The sequence below is a fragment of the Hylaeus volcanicus genome, chromosome 3, assembly GCF_026283585.1.
Source record: "Hylaeus volcanicus isolate JK05 chromosome 3, UHH_iyHylVolc1.0_haploid, whole genome shotgun sequence".
Taxonomy (NCBI): domain Eukaryota; kingdom Metazoa; phylum Arthropoda; class Insecta; order Hymenoptera; family Colletidae; genus Hylaeus; species Hylaeus volcanicus.
The window spans coordinates 19,454,915-19,475,807 of record NC_071978.1 but is presented as its reverse complement, the minus strand read 5'-3'; the positions used below and the strand labels follow the sequence as shown (position 1 = coordinate 19,475,807).

Genomic DNA, 20,893 nt, shown 5'->3' with positions numbered 1-20,893 from the left:
ATCGTGGGTCCGGATCTCCGTGCCTTATTTTTCGTAGAGACTCCTACGATATCGTGTTTGAATCCATTTTCCATATTTACATATATTTTAAACAACCTACATAATCTTCTGTAATGCAATTCTACAGAATTTACTTTTCATTAGAGCCAAATAATCGCTCCCCCTCTCTTATCTACCAACAACCGTCTTAGACAAAACATAATCCGGTGGGATAATCTCACCCCTAAGACCCAATTCCTTAGCCCCCACACCGGAAGTCTCGATTGTCTATAAGACGTCGAGCACGTAAATACGCGCGAAGACCTGAATTCATCCATTAACGCGACGACTGTGTCGACAGGGGCATCTCGTCCGCGAGGATGGGACCGTAACGGGCCCGCACGGGCGAAAATTCCAGTCACGTAGAAGCGTGGAACCGCGGTGCTGCACCTGCGCCCGTTTTGCACCTCCCGGAGAAGCCGCGCGGTGGAAGCCATCCGGCGTTGTTCCACGACGATATAGAGACTGCTGGGTGCAGGGGACACCCCCGCAAACGAGCGGACCGCGCGTGCGTCCGTACGACCAAGGACAACAACATTCTCCGCAAAACTAATTGCCAGGTAAGTATATACGAGCGACGAGTCCGCTCGAGCGCAGCCGAACACGCGCCGATACACCTTCACGTGAACCGCGTGCACGTAGAGCCGTTGCCGCGAACGGGAGGAACGAGGACGAACAATGAGATGCTCATGCAGATAGCTGACGCGGGAGGGAAGCTGAGGGAAACGAGGGAAAACTGCGGAGAAAGGAATTCGAGGAACAAAGAGGGATTATTGCTTGGGCTGTATCGTGAAGCGAGGGAAGGGAGTGGGAGGTAATAGAAGAATTAGGTGATGGGTTAATGGGTAGGTAGACGTGTGGAGTTCGATTTTCGGGGTTGTAATGATGGAAAGGTAGGAAATGATGAGTTTGCTTTTTCTCCCTATTTCATTCAATCGGTGGGATGAATATTTTTTCTGAATTAGTTCTTGTCTCACAATTATATCCTGTAGGACAATGAGATGTCCGTATAGATAGGCGTATGGAAAGAAAAGGGAGGGAAGCTGAGGAAAACGAGGGAAAACCGCGAAGAAAGGAATCCGAGGAACAAAGAGGGAATATTGCTTGGGATGTATCGTGAAGCGAGGGAAGGTAATGGGAGGTAATAGAAGAATTAGGTGATAGGTTAATGGGTAGGTGGACGTGTGGAGTTTGATTTTGGGGATTGTAGTGATGCGAAGGTGGAAAATGATGAGTTCGTGATGGTTTATTCTCTCTATTTCATTCACTGGTTGGGATGAATATTTTTTTTTTAATTAGTTCTTATCTCACAATTATATCCTATAGGACAATGAGATGTCCATATAGATAGACGTATGGGGAGAGAAGAGAGGGTATTGGTATGGGAGGGTATGGGAAGCTGAGGGAAACGAGGGAAAACCGCTGAGGAATTCGAGGAACAAAGACGGAATATTGCTAGACACAATCGTGAAACGAGGGAAGGTAATGGGAGGTAATAGAAGAATTAGGTGATGGGTTACTGGGTAGGTGGACGTGTGTAATTTGATTTTGGGGGGTTGTAGTGATGGGCAGGTAGGAAATGATGAATTAGTGACTGCTTCTTCTCTCTATTTCATTAACTGGGTGGGATGAATATTTTTTTTAACACGATGACTGCCAGACTAATACTCTAAATTTCTACTGTGATTAAATTTTATTTACAGATTATTGAAAATTACAGAAACAAAAATTTATTGTGGTATTTATTTTTATAGTTTCTGCTGATATTTTGTAAAAATTGATTTAACGAATGTGAACATTTCTCTGAGCCCATTTCTCGAAAAAGTATATGTACATCCCAGTCAATGGGTTAATGGATAGATAGACGTGTAGAGTCTGTATTTTTGGAGTTGTAATGATGGGAAGGGTGAGCTGTTTAAATAGTTTCAACTGAGTAATGGAAGATAAACAATTATGACTTAGTAATTTTTTCTTCTCTCTATTTAATTCAATAGGGTGGAAGGAATATTTTTTTAAAGTTTGATTTTATCTTTAATACATTATTATCATCCTGTATGTGTGATGGGAAGTGTGAATCATTTCACTGTAAGCTGGATGATCGAAGATGGGAAATTAGGACCTCGTAACCTTTTACAGCGTCCCAATAAAGACATTCAAACATCGACACCAAAATGTTATTTAAATAAAAAATCAGAAATAATTATGTAAAGTAACATTTATTCGATTCTCAGTATTTATGCATCTTTGTACAACATGTCTGAACTTCCTCCAAGAAGCTCGCATCTTGTTCTCTAATAGAACCAGACAATCATAAATTATAATTGATTAAACTTAGAAATCAGAATATTTCTTTACTGTTGTATATGTATACATCCATTATATACATGATAATTAGAAAATATTGCTGGAATCTGGAACGATGTTTTGAAGTAGTTGAGTCATGCAAGGAAGAAGGTGTAATTGCATGAATTAAATTGATCATAATTGAGCAGAAAGGGAAATAAAAATAAAAATCGAAGAGTAAATTACAGAAATATCAAATGCAAAAGAGGTTAAACGCGAGGAAGTAGTGCACATAGTTGCAACAAAATAGAGAAAACCTTTAAGAAAGACGTTAATTACATGACGCGACACGAAACGAGTACTGAAGAGAGCCGAGAAGGCAGCTGAAAGTTAACATCAGGAAACCTCGCGAAATGTTAATTAAATAGGAAATCTGTAGCGCATATATCTTCATAGGGCCCAAGGCAAAATAGATTTTGCAACAGAAAATAAACAGAAAAGTAAATCATTAATTTTCAAAACAGCAAAGTAACGAAAGCAGTGTCATTACTATTATACTTCATTTGGACTTTTTATATTTCATAGACTAAGAAATTGTATATCAGTTCATTGTAATCAGTTTTGTTTGTTACATAATTCTCAGTATATCTCATTGATAAATTCCAAGGGAATTGGAATTCGAAATTTTATTTCGAAAGTCCAAGTAAGAATTATTTGTTTATTATTCAATTTATTATTCAACAACAACTTCACGACTTCAAATCTTGCAAAACCATTCCAACTTCTCCAAAAGAAGATTAATCAACTTGATATAGAACAATGAGTAAAACTACATATAAAGTAAACACTATACAGAGTGGACGATTTATCTGAAGACATTGAAATATCTCGAGAATTATGCATCGGATCAAAAAAAGTGGGTAATGAAAGTTGTTCGTCTCAATGGGAGACATCTAATGATACCAAACTCGAACCCCACGGTCACTCCTTTGGGGTTGGAGAAGATAGAAAACTTAAATAGGAACACTCATTTTTTATTGTAGATTTGGATTCTCCACAAAAAAGTACTTCAACTTGACCTACGAGTTTTTGCATTTTCGTTTACAGATGGCGCTGTAATCGACAAAAAATCAAAATGGGTAAAAAATCGTTGAAAATTGGGGATGTCGCGAAAAATACACGTCAAATTAGAAAAAATGAAATGTTTCACGCGTAGCTAGTGAAAAGTGCACGGGTCAGCAAAGTCCGCGAACGGGGACAAAAGAACTATTATACTTAAAGCGAGACGTTTAATCACCGTTGTAAACTTATCGTCGGGTCCTTCATCCTTGTAATATATTCCGTTCCCTTTCGAGCACGGTAATAAGAGCGGAGCTGCGTTCATAGATCGCTTTTTTTTCCTCTCTTTTCTTCCTCTTCTCCCTCACCGGGTATCCGATCATCGTTCCGTTGCATTTACTTACCGAGCTACGATCGATCTCCGAATCGGCGCGACAATGCTTGTTGCCCGTAATGAATCTTGGTTGTCGCATAATGAGAGCATAAATTATGCGCTCTCGTACGAGCAACCGCTCTCTTTCTTTAACGTTGGCCCAGCGCGTTGGTCCCCGTAATAAATTCTATGCCATAGAGCTCCATAGTCGCTCTCTTTTCCTCACCGATCGCTTCTGGGATTCTCTTCTTTGTCTTCCTCCTACGTTTCTTTCTACTTTTCACTTTTGATTTTTCCGCGTCTCTTTACCGCGTGGAAAGGTAAATAAGAGATTTTCTTCGTTTCTTTATGATGTTGTTTGCTTTCGCTTAAGGAAACGTTTTTTTTTTTTTTATATTTCATTTCATTAGAGTACTTAATCGTACGTACATACATACATAGATTATTTATTGCACCTGATGGTCCAGTCTTTTTACCTTCCATATCTTTATCTAGTCTTCTTATCTCGCAATCTAGTATAACAGTCTCTTGGTATCGAATTTCCTTTCTTAGTTGTTGTTATTTGCAACTTTCTTATGCTAAACTCATTTCCTAAAAATTCTATATATAATCTTTGATATGAAAAATAGGTCTTTCTTAGAAGATAACATTTTCTTTTTCAACTTAAAGAAATTTGTCGTGGTAGACTTGCGCCTCCTGCTTTCCTGGTTCGTCAGTGTTGTCTGTAGTGGAGAATATCTTGTGAGTAAACAAGACTATACTTGATCAAATACAACGTCCATAATTAACACTAAATGTATCGAATAGGTCAGATCGAGTTATGTACTACAAACTTCTTCTTAAAGTCGCTCAATTATTGACGATGACGATATTTCAACTTTTTGGAGACTATTACTGTAACAGGAATAGATTTGTTCCTCTTCTTTTTAATACTAAACCTAGCACGATTGGTCAAATAACAGTTTTCAAACTTTTTTATACATATCATATAAGAAACATATGAATTATATACAATTGTTTTATGCGTTATTGAATTTAGTTCCACGTAAAATATTTTTGGATTTAATTGATAAAAACGTCTTTATGACTATTAGTTATTTGTTTCAGTACGGTAGAAATAGTTACAAATGAACGTCGGTGGTTTAGTGTTAATTACAAAGACAGGGTTGTATCAAAAACTATTATATTTATATTCTCATATAAATGGTATATCTTCACGCTAAATTAGTCTAAACAAATATTCTTATAATTACATTGAAACATTTAAAATTACTATTTCTTCCTGATGGTTATAAAAATATTGATTAACATTTCACTGATTATAGTTGGATGAAATTGATAAGCATGACTATTTTCTGTGTAATTTTATCAATATTACTAAAAATCATTTTTCTCCATAAAATAATGTATAAATAAATATCAACGAGACAGAGACACCTTAGTTTGTTGAATTCTGAACCTCTAATTCGAGCAACCAGTAACTTCAACGCATTTATAATACACGGTGTCCTTTCTAAAAAGGAAAAATGCGAAAAAAGGGGAACGGAATATATTACAAGAACGAAGGACCCGACGATAAGTTCGCAACGGTGATTAAACGTCTCGCTTTGGTTCTTTTGTCTCCTTTCGCGGGCGTAATGATACGTTTGCGGTCCAGCCACCGTCGTCGACGTATCAAAACGACGCTTTTCACTTCTCCTCGCATTCCTCGTCGCCGGCGTGTCTTGATTTATTTCTGAGGTCTCCACCACCTCCCCTCCTACCCCAGTTGTCCCCACGGCTGCGAAAACAGAGATATTTAATTTATTCGACGTGCAAGTATGAAGTATTCAATTATCGACTCGGCATTATTCCCGTGTTTTACGTTTTATCGCGATGCCCGTCCGTGACCTCGCGGGTATTTTAATATCGCGTCGCGGACATTGCCGTAAATCGATTGCACCTACAAGCATTCCGTGTTTAATCGAGGGGAAAAAAAACGAGGAGGAGAAATTACGCCCGTTCAATTTGTACGTTGTCCGGTGGCGCGGTTGTTGTCGCGTTCCTTTTGCTGAGATGGGATTGCCGTGTCACTGGGTGGATCCTGTGACGGGTTTCTTAACCCTTTCGACCCTTGCAGGACATACACGCCCCAGTTAATATTTCTGATTACCTTGGGCCAAATTACAAGTGAAGCTCATAGGAATATAAATATAGCGATAGCTCTTCGAAAATGTGATCCAAGAGGTAGTCTTCGTGTAATTGTCAAAAGGTATTTAAACGCGTGATAAAGACGAGTTAATTGCATATATTTTACTTTTCTTATATGTATCATTTCTATTACATAAAATATACACGAAGAAAAAGAAATGAAATCTTCCATTAGAAGTTTTCTTAAACAATGAAGATCAATTAATTGGTCAATATGTAACAACATAGATATTATAATGAAATAATATATAATTTCCCAATGCGTGTAATTATACATACAATTTTTCACTATATAAGTACAATTACACAAACGATGAAATAATATTAAACAATGATATTATGCATACAATTCATATATACAATTTCTCGGTACATAAGTACAATTACACAAACAATGAAATAATATTAAACAATGATATTATGCATACAATTCATATATACAATTTCTCGGTACATAAGTACAATTACACAAACAATGAAATAATATTAAACAATGATATTATGCACACAATTCATATATACAATTTCTCGGTACATAAGTACAATTACACAACAATGAAATAATATTAAATAATGATATTATGCATACAATTCATGCATACAATTTCTTACATAGGTACAATTATGCATACAATTCATACATACAAGTAATATACACATATGGTGTATAACATCCCAATAATATAGAATTTCCAAGAAGCACGTAAAATCCAAAATGCCAGCCTTTTCGAAACTATTGTTTCACAAGAATATTCAACTTTTAAATATATTCTCGTTGTGTTAACGTAATTTATTTACTTTGTTTTCACTATAAAATACGATCGAGTTTCATAACATGCTCCCGTTCACTCTTGTTTTAACCGAGACCTCCAAATTCCATTTTATTTTGTGCCACGTGAAAGTATAACGCGCCATTGACATTGTCCTTCGACGATTATTTTTGCGTCAGTCCTCGATGATCACATCGACGATCTAATTTGTCGCCTTGCCACGATAAATGATTGTCTCGCTTGTTGGCGTTTATACTTACCGTGATTGAACAGGTTTTTCGATTGTAATGTCAGTCTTAATTACGCTAACGGGAATGAAAATTACTCATAAAGATATAAGCATACGTAATTATAGTGGGGAGTTTGAAAACGTGTAACGTATGGGCTGGATAAAATATTCCGACGTCTTAAGTGTCCGCGGAAATATGTAGGAATCCGATAAAAACCAATTACAGCGCGGAACAAAATGGTTGCACGCAACATATTCTTATATATTTTAACAAATTTTCTTTGGATATAAATTTTAAATGACGAATGAAAGATAATGATGTTGAAACGAGATGAGATTAAAATTAGAATTCGAGTTATAGAATTAAATGTTTCACGGTGAACAAATGCAATACATACAGTTAGTGAAGGAAGTATTCGTACAGGAACCAATTTAAAATAAAAACTAATAAGAAAAGAAATATGAGGTTAGCATTAAAAGTAATGGACTTTAATTTACTCAAAATCTCCTCTAAAAGTATGTAGGAATGTTCGTTAATTATTTCTTCCCCTGAAATTTATTAATAAAATAAATATATGAAATTTTATTTTTAATTGGTTCCTGTACGAATACTTATTACACTTACTTATTACACGTATATATAAATGTAAATAAATGAGTATCATTGAACATCTATTATTCGAATAAAATTATCTCCAATTTTAAAATCACGTTACAGAAATATAAGGATGTTAATACACACACAGTATGTAAAATGTACAATAAATAATGAAGAAACCGAAGACTAAAAAATATTGAATTGCGTTTAAAATGCCAAGCGCTTGAAACTTAACAATGTGGCTTTTCCATGCATTGAAGTCACCAGGCAGCGTTTGCTTTCAGGCTACGTTAATAATTTGATTACACGAAAAGTAGCCTCATTATCGTTTTAAAATAACGGCTCTACATCTAGATACTTTCTGACAGTTCAATTTTATGAATTTTAAAATAAGGATTCAAGGTTCGCCACGTGCCGTGATTAATAATTATGTAATTGCGGGTTCTTTAAATTTTTGTATTGTCGATCTGAAGAAGCTATTATACATTTTCTTTTAAGTCTAATATATTTAGACTTTCTAGCTTCGAATCAGGCAGAGATAAATACTTCTAAATTAACTTAAATATTCTCTGAGCTAACTTGAAAGTTAACAAATAATCAACTCAACTTTACTCTATATGGTTGATAAAATTAATTCCTCTTGCAGACTATTGACTAGTAGAACGATTATAGAACTATGTAGACTAACAAGTCCTTGAAGAAAATTGATCCAGTTCCACAATTAGGATTTAATCATTGCGATTAGTCATCACCGATGACCATAATTCTTTGTAGTTGCAGCAGCAATACGGAACATAGATTTATTAGTCAACGTTTCGATCTGTTTGTAATATTATAATTTTAAAACTACGAAAAAGATATGTAATAGAGTTTAGTAAAGAACAATCCTCTTGAAAACAGAATATTAATTATAAAGTGAAAATGTTACGAGGTTCGATCATTTTCCAATCGAGTTTCTGCTCTCGACCACCAGAATTATCGCTAATCGTAATCGTTATTAGGTGGAACGGGGGTGTTAAGCAGAGCCGTTTGTATTCATTCAAGATAGAAGGTAACCTCGCGTGTTTGATACCTGCCGATTGCAAAGCTATCCGAGACGATTAATCTCTTTCGTCTTTATCCGTCTTGCGGTGCCGTGTATCTCATCTTTCCATCGAAAGAAGGTTAGTCCCTTCTCCGTTCGAAGATTCCCACTTATCGTCTTAACCCCTTTAACCTCGTGGTTAATTCCCCCTTGTCGATACTTTGGGTTTACTTTCCTCGGACAGTCACCCGGCTCTTTAACGTTTCACGGAGAAACCATGCGAAAATACTTCAATAATGTGGAATGTGGAATAAAATAGTTACTAATTATCTCGTCACCTGAAAGTCTTTAAATTTTTATTTAACAAATATTAAGGAAAAAGCTTTTAGGCATAAGTACTACTGTTTGACTTAAACAAGCATTTATTTACGTTGTGAGTAAGCTTTGGAATGAACGTATATATAAATAAGTTATATGTTAAACAAATTATTTTTTGGTATTATGAACCCTTTGTTCGGCCTATACATATAAAATTAAAACAATAATTATGAATATGAGAAAAGGTATGAGAGAAGAAAATAAGGCAAGAAAATTATGAATTAATACAAATTAAAGTATGTGTATAAAATTATAAATTGTACACAGTGCATTAATTAGTACTTGAAAAAGAAAAAGGAAAGTACTTATCACTCCTGGTATATTAAACATAATAATAGAAAGATAATAGTATAAAATAGAAAAGTGAAAAATATTACGTAGATTTAATGGAAAACAAAATTAATCGTCTAAAAAATAAACATATGAGTACGTATAATGATAAATACTTACGATATATTTGGTCAAAGTAGAATAAAAATTAAGCAAATTTTTCGCTGTAAAAAATACCAGGAAGAACATTTATTATTTGGCCTCCTAATGTGGTTTCCCCCTTTAACACAAAACCATAATATCTACAAATGTTTGTAATAAAACTGGCGCGCGAGCCAAGTCAAGTAAAATTCGTTTATTCTGTTTTGTCGAGCTACCTTTTACACCTTATTACCTCGCCATAGACACGTTCACCGGTCTTTCTCCCTGCCCTTTCTAACAACCTTGTCCTGCAAGAATGTAATCGGTCCCAAGGATGCGGCGAAGCTGAAGAGGAAGAGGCCGATGGGTTAAAAAGGTTAAGAAAGATAGAACTAATTGCTCGACGAGCAATATCTCATAGAAATACACACAGTGCGCCGACGGGAGGCGAATCAAAAATTGTGCAAGCTCATTTATACGGAGCCGTTTAATTAAGCGCTCGGGAGGTATTAATTAATTCAATATACTTTCCTATCGTTTAATCGGTGTTCCTATACGCGTCATATTAACGATTATAGTCGATAATATTTGTCGAAAAGTATGGAAACAGTTAATTATGTAATTCAAAACAATCATAATTTTCATTTGAAAATATTTGGGGAAATGTGAATGGTATATATCTTGCGATTAATAAATTTATATTTGTTGATATCAAAGGCAAATAATAATATATTGTGAATGTTCTGATCAGGCTTGACATTAAATTTTCTTATCATTTTCAGAAAACAATGTACTTTGATCATGTGTGAACATATACATAGATATATGAAATATATTTTGTAAATAATCAAATAATTTAATTGGTCAGGTTCTATGTGATCAGATTTAATGTTAAATTTTCTTATCATTTTCAGAAAACAATATAGTTTGATCATATGTGAACAGATACATGTATATGAAATACATATTGTAGATAAAAAAATAATTTTATGTGGTCAAGGTCTACCTGTATGGTATGCAATGATATTAAATCGTTTCATAAGTCTCTTTAATAAATCATTTTCTATTTAATTACACAAACATAAGACTACAAGATCGAATCACAAAACATCATTCAATCTTCAGCAAGTCATCAAAGTAAATTCGAATTAGTAATTAATGCTTACCAATTAAAAATGAACATACCGAAAATTTATATTAGAAATTTTATTCACAGGAAAAAATGATATACAAGGATAACAACATATTGCTACAATTTATTTAAATACAATTTCTCAATGACTTATGAGATGACCAGATGCATCATTAATTAATAATTAAATTGAATTTAAATTGCATAATTTATTTGATTGGGTGTCACGTTGTTATTAAATTAGTCCATGTATTCCTAATTCAGGACTACAGCGGAAAAAAAAATCGTTGTCTTATCGTTAAGTGAAATTTACGGTACGGTTTGTAGGTCGTGAAACCAGCTTTTACGCTAATTAGTAAAACCTCTGAATTTGAATTGTAGATTGAGCAGCTACTGGAATCGATTCGCTGCCTTCAGTAATGCTATTCCCATAACGTTGTTGTTTATGGTGTTCCTAATGTATTCCACCGATGCTTATGAATTGAGGTGTTTGTTCCACCTTCGCTACATTCTAAACATTTCTAAATGTTTTTCTACTGTTTTCATAAACATATGCAACTGGTAGTAGTCAAAGTTAATTAAATAAACATAGAGATACAGAAAGGATAAAAGTTTTAGAAGTAATTACATAGCAGAATGTTTAATGTTTTATAATTATATCTTTAAAACAGGATTGTTCAAATTTATTAATCGTTGGGAAAGAAGAGAAGTAGAATTATTATGTATAGGAATTAATTCTCGCATTTATACAGTAAACTTAGCATTTATTGATAAGGGAAAATCATACAACCTTTAATTTCTCATCAGTTGTACATTCCAAAAGAATACAGATAATTTTAGAAGCAATATGTCGAAGTAATCTGTATGTTTCATTACTATTAAGGCTGGTATTCTAACATAACAAAATGGTCAATAAATATTTTTACTTAAACTACAGTTATAAACAAATGAATCTAAAGACACCGAATTAATTTCCACACCTAATAAATTTCCACACCTAATATGTGGAAATTGTTTTAATTGAATATATAATGTATTAAAACTACTTTGTACAGTTAGTTTCGTTTGTGTAAACAACATTTTATAAGCATAAAATATTAATATTGGTTTTAAAATATTTATATCTGTGTACCTCGAAGTTTGAAACACTTCCTTTTATAATTTTCATTTAATTACACACTTAATATTTCATTGCAACTCGAAAAACAAAATCCCGAAGAATCATTTTAATAAATTCTACTACTTTGATTTTTGATCATTTTTTGAGCTTCTCATTTTAATTAGCGTAGCAAAATGAAGCAGAATGCGGTTAGCATTGTTGCGCCTGAAACAGGTTCACCCGTTGTGCGCGTACTGACCTTTCGTCTTAGCTCTTTCTTGCAACTATGCCGCGAAGCCGAAGAAGAGGAGGTCGATAAGTTAACTGGAATAAGAAAGCGAAAACTAATTACCTCGCGAAGCGCGGTTTATGCGTGGCGATGTTGCCAAATAAAGCATAAAACTCGCATCTTTTATCGAGTTTCGACACTCGTGTCAATTTCATGACTTGAACGTGGAAAATAAACCAACTTCCACGTAAACAAAACGATAGGACAGCTAAAAATACTTAAAAATAATTGAACACGCGTATTTTTGTTCTAGCATTGCTCATCAATTCATACTGCAAATTAGATGCATCTAATATAATAAATATATGCTAATAATAATATATATGAAATAACAATATTATTATTATACTAATTATACATTACTTCAACATACATTATGTATATTTTTTTGTAATACATTATGTATTACTGTACACCATGCATTTTTTTTTCTTTTTACAGAGAAGAATGTATGTAATGTTTTTATGACTTTAAAAATAATTTGAATGCACTTTAAAGTATATTGGTGATTTTTTCAGTTAATTTCATACAGAAATCTTTAAGATATCAGCTGTTCCCTATATAGCAAGTTTCCGCCCGAGTCGCCTAACTGTGAAAACTCTGGAGGTCACAATTGTTATCTACAATCAATGAAATTTGTTTTGAAAGATTGTTAACATGTTCTCTACGCGTAAAAAACCAAATCGTTGCCAAACAAGTTTGAAAATTGAATTTTTTAGGAGTGTTTAAAGGAAAAGTATCAATTTTCATCATTTTTTGTGTAACTTTCTGCAATAATAAACATACTTTAAACGATGATATCATTTCAATTTATAGATATTAGTTCATATTCAAAGTATTTAAATGATATAAGCATATATGAAGGTTGGAAACGATCAGTCAATTAGTTTTCGAATTATCATTCACATGGATTGAAAAAAAGTAGTTTAGAAAAAGGAACGTGGTATCTGAAAGATTCCTATATATGAAATGAATCGAAAAAATTACCAAATGTACTTCAAATCGTACCTGAAATATTCTCAGAGTTATAAAAACATTACACATATTCTTTCCTGTGAAGACAAATATTCCAAGAATCACTTAATACTTGAACTTCTAATTTAATTTCCACCCTTAAATGTTCACAGATGACGACGTTATTAATTTAGCGAGTCTGGATGATCGAAGTAACGCACTTTGCGACGATGTCAAGCCGCGGAAGAGGCCAAGGCAGGAAGGGTGGAAGGTGCAAACCGCCGAGTACACTCAAGGTAACTTCTATCGCGGAAACTATCGGTCGTCGTCCGCCAACGCCTGTAATCTAGAGCCGTAACCACTTCGTCGATGGGGGTAGAGGGAGCGGAGGGACAAAAAACCGGCAGAAAATGAAATACGGATTACAGTGGTTGGCAGAGCCATGATAATGACGGGTAATGACGACCTCGGCTCGTACCCGCGCTACCACGGTGCCGTCCGCCATCGGATTTTGAATTTTTTTCGCGTCGCCCTCGCCTGCGTGCCATCTTCTTGTCGTCGATGGAGCGCAATTTTCGTACAGGGTTACCCCTTCGCGCCGTCTCTGTGATGGCACTTTTCGTGTAGAGTTACCCCGTTGATGACAGCGAGAAATCGGAAGACCGTGTTACAGGGACGTCGTTACGTTTTCCACTTTCTGTTAACACTTTGCTAACTGCACAATTTCCACCAACGCGCGGTAACGTGACTTGACTTTTTTATTAAAAGTATTAAGACCTTACAGGTTTATTGAGATGTAGAATTGCAGAGATAGAAAAGTCTACAAGTACATATTTCTATAAATTATTTAAATGTTTAGATTACGTTTTATAAGAAAAGGAAATACGAAAGGAAGCCTTAATATTTGGATTAGTTACAAACATTTCAACATTTACGGTGTGTGTATATTTGCAGTTTATTAGTTTATTAATATAAACACAAAATATACATAATACGTGTAAAATATATTCTGCCAATTACTACAATAATATACTGTACATCTATATAGACCTAATCTAAATATTGTAGATGTTATAGAAGTACATTGCATATTTGAGTTTATTAATATTAGGTTGTTCCGAAAGTTTCTTTCTTTCGCGAGTTGCACTCAATTATTTTATGTGGTCGTGTTTATATGAATAGACAATTTAATTTCATAGATATTCATGTTGTAACAGTAATGGAGCAAAATGAATTGTGCACAATTCAGTAATGTAACATAAAACATAAAATATTGTGCATGTATTACTTATTAATAAAGCGAAAGAAACTTTTGGGACAACCTAATATATGCACAAAATATACATAATACATGCAGAATATACTCTGTAAATTAATATGATGATATTAATATTTGTGTAGGTACTTATACATTTTGATTTAGAATCTCACAGTAATAATTAAGTGACTGTAACATGTATACGTGAGTTTATTAGCATATGTTTATTGCTCTTACTTTAACTTTTTCATCTATAATATATAAGTATATAAATATATAAATAAGTATATAAATATAAGTTATAGATATAAATAATTTGATAGGTCGTCTTTATTTTCTTCATCACTTCTAATCATATGTGTGTTAACAATATACATAAATAAAGCGTATTGACTGGCTAATTCAGGCTGACAGAAGAAATATGGCGCTGATGAAAGAAACGATAATTCGTGTCATTCCTATCATTCATCGACAGCATTTCTTCGATTAACCTGGATAGATATCTTCGAAAGTTGACTTGGCGTACACATGTAAAATTGTCGAATTTAAAACGAACATTTCACGGAAGATTTAAAGTGTCTCGATACAAATTATGTAACCGACGTATAAATCTAATTTTATTTTATCGAGTTGTTATAAATGTAATAAAGAGAATCGTTTTTATTGATTTTCAGCGACAGGTTTGCGGAGAATTTTCTGATGGCATCTCAAACGGTAAAAGTTGTCCAGTATATCTGCGCGGGATTAATACGAGCCTATAAATCTTGACATTGATGGGAGTGAAAATCGGGCCGCGATTGTACAATTTTGCTGATCTAAGAGACGAGTAATGCGTCTAACGGTTGAATCGGCGACCGTTCGACGTGACAAAAGAGGCCAGTGCAGCTTTCAGAAATGAAATCACTCAGCAATACGACTATTCCGAAGAAGTAGAAGGTAGACTACACGACCGTGATACAATTATGTAAATTAAAGGTATTAGAACAATTATGCTACACCTGGTTGTTACATTAAACCCATCCTCTTCAAACCATCTTTTTGAAAACTTTAATCTCTTGAGAAATGAATTTTAAATGGATTTCTTTTTGCTTTAATCGAATTCACAAACCAATTTTTATCTGTGGATCGATTTTAACGTACAAATTTGCTGTCTCACTTTCATTATATTTATATTTTTATTTCCGAAAAATATCAGGATTGTAAGCAATGATTATTTCAATATAAATGCAGACGTACAAATATGTGTTAAACCCTTAGAAGCCTGATTTTCCAAATTAAATTTGTAAAAATATCAATGTATTTATTATTTGAACAAGTTCGACAGCTGACGTTCATTTGTTTAACTTTTGTTCAAATGAACATTATGCAATGATAATATACATACAGGACAAATATTAAAAACAAACCAATTACAAGTGTACAATTCGATTTAAAACTCCGGTATCAAAATTGAAACTTAGAGCATTTAAGGGTTAATATCCCTCAAGAAGTTAAAGATGACACTGAACAAAATAATTATTCAATTGACTTCAATATAGTCCTTAAGTAAGTGTTTCCTTTTTGTCAAAAATAAAGGAAAATACAATATCAGTAAATTAATTGATTTTTGTCAAGATTAAACTGCGAAATTTTTACCTAAATATCAATATATTGTTTTCAAATTGCTTCCATTTAACTAATTTTGTAGTATTTCTCATTTAGTCTAATTCAAGCTGAACCAATAGATACACATATAGATTATTAATTTCTTTGGTTTTTTTTTATTATAAATCAAGCAGATTATATCTTCAAAACAACAATGTATTCTTCTACACAAAAAATTTGTATAACTTATAAAAACATGTATAAAAACTGAGACAAGATTTCAAACTAATATCTTAATTACATTTCATGTTGCAGAATTCTAAAGCTGGCCTAGTTCATTCATACCTAAACAAGGACACTCTCCTCGAAGGAAAGATTTCTCGATGATCGATCAAAGTATCGACATTTGTATTCAATTCGATTCATTCAAAATGTATAGTCAGTCAACACCGACGTAGTACAAATCAGCATCTAATACACGATATTTCAATTTTCCATCTATGCAGCGACGTTTCACTCGCCTTCAGCTACATTTCAAAATTCAATAGTCACGTTCGAGCCACCATCAGTCTTGCTTTAGCAACAGTTGTGCTTCCAATATCTACATATGAATAATGTAAAGGTAGGCATCCCGAGCGAGTTCTAAAGATGCACGTGCAACTTTGGTCGCGAGGAGATATAAGTGGCGTGAGTTTGCGCGTACATGTAATAGTCGCAAGAGCCTTGCACGATTGAAAAGCGTGTCGCGGTCTGTTACAGTCAGCGAGAGAGTCTGTTGAGGAATTGTCAGAGATTCAGTAAGAATATATAAAGGTTAAAAAGTTAGAAAGTCCTCTGGAAACAGATGAGCCGAGGCATTAGCCTATATTGCTCTTTAAGTTTTGCAATTATGACTGAAAATGTGATACAGCTGAGTAATTACTAGCAAGAGACCACCGACGTTATATTTTTAACATTTGTTTTTTTTTTTTTTTTGTTCATTTGACGTTCTTTCATCGCCACATATTAACGTTATTTGCATTTAACTTTAATTTTAGTTGTTGGAAATATATGTATTTCAGCTGAAATAAACCGTCTGTACGCTAGATTAACCAATTTATTTATAAGGATTTTTAATTAAAGATATGTTGCTCAATGAATTAACCAATTCCCCAAATTGTAATTTTATATATAAAATGAATAAGTAAAAGTTAAAAATTCATGCACTATATTATATTATACATATTTTTATTATACTTTAATTTTTATTATTATATTGCGAATTATACTTAAAATTATACATATTTCGAAGTATTTTCTAATACAATTATTCCACTATCGATTCAAGTATAAGCATCACACCGAGTGTACTCGAGGAGCTGCTCGCTTCCTGCAACGGAATCGGGCAACAGGCCGCTAAATTTTCTGCAAAACGTGGAAAAAGGGGGGCGTTCGATCAGAGATCGGCCGGTGTCGGTGGCGGCGCGAGGTGTCGAGGCACGACGTGCGAATGCGAACATAAATCCAAATTAGCGGCAACATAACGCAACCGTGCCTCTATCGGTGCTACGATTCAGAGGGGTTTCTATCTCGCTGCTGTTTCACGCCACGGCGATCCGCGAATGCCGGTAAATCGTAAGTCGGATTATCGGCGAGCTCGATCGGCCAAAGACGAGCGCTCGTTTCGCTGATGTCGGCGTTCTCCAAGTGAGAAAACCCGATACCGACGCGATCTTCGCGCGTGTTTCTTCGATTTCGCGAGATCCTTCCTGGTTCTCCACCCGCGGACACATATTACTTCTTTCCGATCACGATACCGTGGAATGAAGGAACTATACATTCGAGAGTGGTGGAAGTACCAGGGATAGGGTTTGATTGGAAACTCCGACGACTGAGCTTCAGCTTTGTTTATTTAAGTGTGTAATTGTCACTTCAGTTATTGGACTGAATGCATACATTACAATATAATTATTTCCATTTTTCTTAGCATTACTTTGCCTTACATAACTCCTTAATTTTGGGATTATTGTAACACAATTCTGTATATTATATTGACATTAATCTTGTCTTTGGTAATAAGTCGGTATAGAGACTAATGACCCCCAACAGACATATAGAGGAATGTAATGTAATGTAATAAATAATGTAAACCATGGTAATGATTGAAGATATGGATTCATCTAAAGCAATGTAAATGTGACATGGAATGAAATATACACAAGAATAGTGATTTGTAACAAACAAGACTGGATTAATACATGTAATAATCAATATAAATCAGATTACGTACGTTCATAAAATAATGATACAAACAAATCGTGATAGATAATAAATAATAAAGCTAATAGTTACATAGTTTTGTATGTACATATACTCATATGTAAGCGTAAATGTGAATATGCATGTGAATTGGCGGTAAGAATTAACAGAACTTAAGTTGGTTCTTTCCTAACTATACTAGTCAAAACACAATATATACAGAAAGTATTAATAACGATATATTGTCAATAGTAAAGATCTTAAATTATTATTTGATTATGAGTCTTAATAACAAAGAAAGTAGTAATTGATACAATTACAGTTGAAATTAGTTTTTAAAATATTATTTTATCGAACGTAGTACATAGTTGTGAAATTTAGCACGCGGCAACTTCAAAATTACAACCAAAATAAAAATAAAGATGGCACTAATGGGTGTATAACAGGTGCACTTTTGCACCTACGAGGTGACAACCGAACTAACAAACGAGACAGTAACGGCTGCCGCATACCGGGGGCAAACCTACGCCTACGAGATGACAACTGAACAGACACATCAGTCAGCGTAGGTTGCCGCATACAAGGGGCAACGCTGCACCTTCGAGGTGACAACCGAAACGACAAGCAAGCTCGTATTGGTTGCAGCATACCAGGGGCACCGCTGCGCCAATGATGTAGCAACCTGTCCTACAAATTGGCCAAACCGGTTGATATCTGACAGGGGCATACTCGCGCGTACTTGATGACAACTAACATTTCATTCTCTTTTCGTTCAGGCCGAGTTAGACACTGACTGACACTATTTTTTTATTCACATATGAACACTTCCCAACACCTCTCATCAGCTTCTAACACTTTTTCACATCTCCACACAACTCCTGATACCTCCAAACAGTCTCTAACATCTCCTAACACCATCTGCAAACCTCTAACACCTACTAACACTTCCTCTGACATCGTCTAAAAACCACTAATATCCTCTTGACACTTCCTGACACTTTTTGACACCTCCTAACAACTTGTAATACATTCTAACACCATCGGGACAAAATGGGGCCAAAATTAGATACGTACCAGAGTTTCGTCGTACCACCTCTTCGAATATCATGTTCTCCTGATACTACAACGTAAACTCGGGTAAGTATTAGGTAAGTACTAGTTATTATTAATGCCACCTCTTCGCATATCATGTTCTCCTGATACTAGACCGCAAATTCGGGTAAGTATTAGGTAAGTACTACTTATTAATCGTGCCACCTCTTCGCATATCATGTTCTTCTGATACCAAAATATAAAATCCGGCCAGAATTCTGAAACACACCGAAAATGTGCCCCTTGCATTAGGCAACCTATTCCTTCAGATATGTCGGGCCGGTTGCTGCCCGTAGGCGCAAACGTGCCACCTCTTCGCATATCATGTGCTCCTGATACCAAAATGCAAAATCGGCCAGAATTTTGATACGTACCGATCTGTCCCTTGCATTAGGCAACCTATACTTACAGATATGTCTGTCTGGTTGCCTGCCCGTAGGCGCAAACGTGCCACCTCTTCGCATATCATGTGCTCCTGATACCAAAATGCAAAATCGGCCCGAATTTCGATACGTACCGACAATGCGCCCCTTGCATTAGGCAACCTATTCCCTCAGATATGTCGGGTCGGTTGCCTGCCCGTAGGCGCAAACGTGCCACCTCTTCGCATATCATGTGTTCCTGATACAAAAATGCAAAATCGGCCAGAATTTCGATACGTACCGATAATCTGCCCCTTGCATTAGGCAACCTATACTTACAGATATGTCTGTCTGGTTGCCTGCCCGTAGGCGCAAACGTGCCACCTCCTCGCACATCATGTGCTCCTGATACAAAAATCCAAAATCGGCCAGAATCCCGAAATTTCGCAAAAATTAGCCCCTTGAAGTAGGCAACCCATATTGACACGTATGTCGGACCGGTTGCCTGTCCGTAGGCGCAAACGTGTCACCTCTTCGCATATCATGTGTTCCTGATACAAAAATGCAAAATCGGCCAGAATTTCGATACGTACCGATAATCTGCCCCTTGCATTAGGCAACCTGTACTGACAGACATGTCGGGCCGGTTGCCTGCCCGTAGGCGTAAACATGCCACTTCTTCGCGTATCATGTGCTCCTGATACCAAAATATAAAATTTCCTCAGAATTTGGATACGTACCATGAATTTCTCATGCCACCTCCTCGTATATCATGTTCTCCTGATACCAAATTGTAAAATCGGGCCAGAATTTCATATGAGGAATGTCTGGTACGTATGAAATTCTGGCCTCATTTTACATCTTGGTATCAGGAAGACTTGATATGCGAAGAGGTGGCAGGAACCACATTCTTGTACGTACCTAAATCTGCTTGAATGTTACTCCTAGTATCGGGATCATATGATAAGCAAGGAGGTAGCACGAATTAAATTCTGGTACATATCTAAATCTGGGCCGAATTTGATTCCTGGTATCATGATCATATGATGCGTAAAGAATGGGACGAACCACATTCTTGTACGTACCTACATCTGGTGTGAATTCTACTCTTGTTAACAGGATTATTGATAAGCGAAGAGGTGGCACGGAGCAGATTCTGGTCCTGGTTGCTGCATACCGAGACATCCTTGCGCCTTCGAGGTGGCAACCGGACTGACAAGTGGGTGGTTCGGTCGCCTACTATATTCACTATAAACTTGGGCGTTTTCCCACCGATGGCGCCACGTTTATTGTTATCCGCTCATTGACCGGCTAAGTGAGAGGAGGCCTTTCAGGATACACCCTTAGTATGTTTCTAACGATGGAATGGATTCTTTTTATAGAATGAATCGTAAATAAATGAAAATAGTTGTGGCCGCATCTAGCATCACCATCGATCATCCGTAGTGTATTGAATTTTGAAGGAATTCTAAATTTGCTGAAATTTGAATTATTATCGAAAATAATTTTACTACTGTTCTTAGCCCTCTGG

At 35.2% G+C, this 20,893-nt stretch overlaps 1 protein-coding gene across 4 annotated transcripts in view; it reads left to right on the top strand.

Moving 5' to 3' along the window:
• The window catches only part of LOC128873253 (DNA-binding protein D-ETS-4), a 159,180-nt gene extending 141,031 nt beyond the window's left edge, over positions 1–18,149 (top strand). Inside the window, exons 6-8 of one of the 4 annotated variants that reach the window (XR_008456375.1) lie at positions 13,002–13,124; positions 14,761–15,022; positions 15,986–18,149. The gene's annotated coding sequence lies outside the window, so the exon portion shown is untranslated. Of the gene's footprint in view, positions 1–340; positions 600–9,617; positions 9,629–13,001; positions 13,125–14,760; positions 15,062–15,985 lie in introns of those variants that run through there. The other 3 variants (XR_008456374.1, XR_008456376.1, XR_008456377.1) reach the window with 3 other exon arrangements.
• The last annotated feature ends 2,744 nt before the right edge of the window (positions 18,150–20,893 follow it).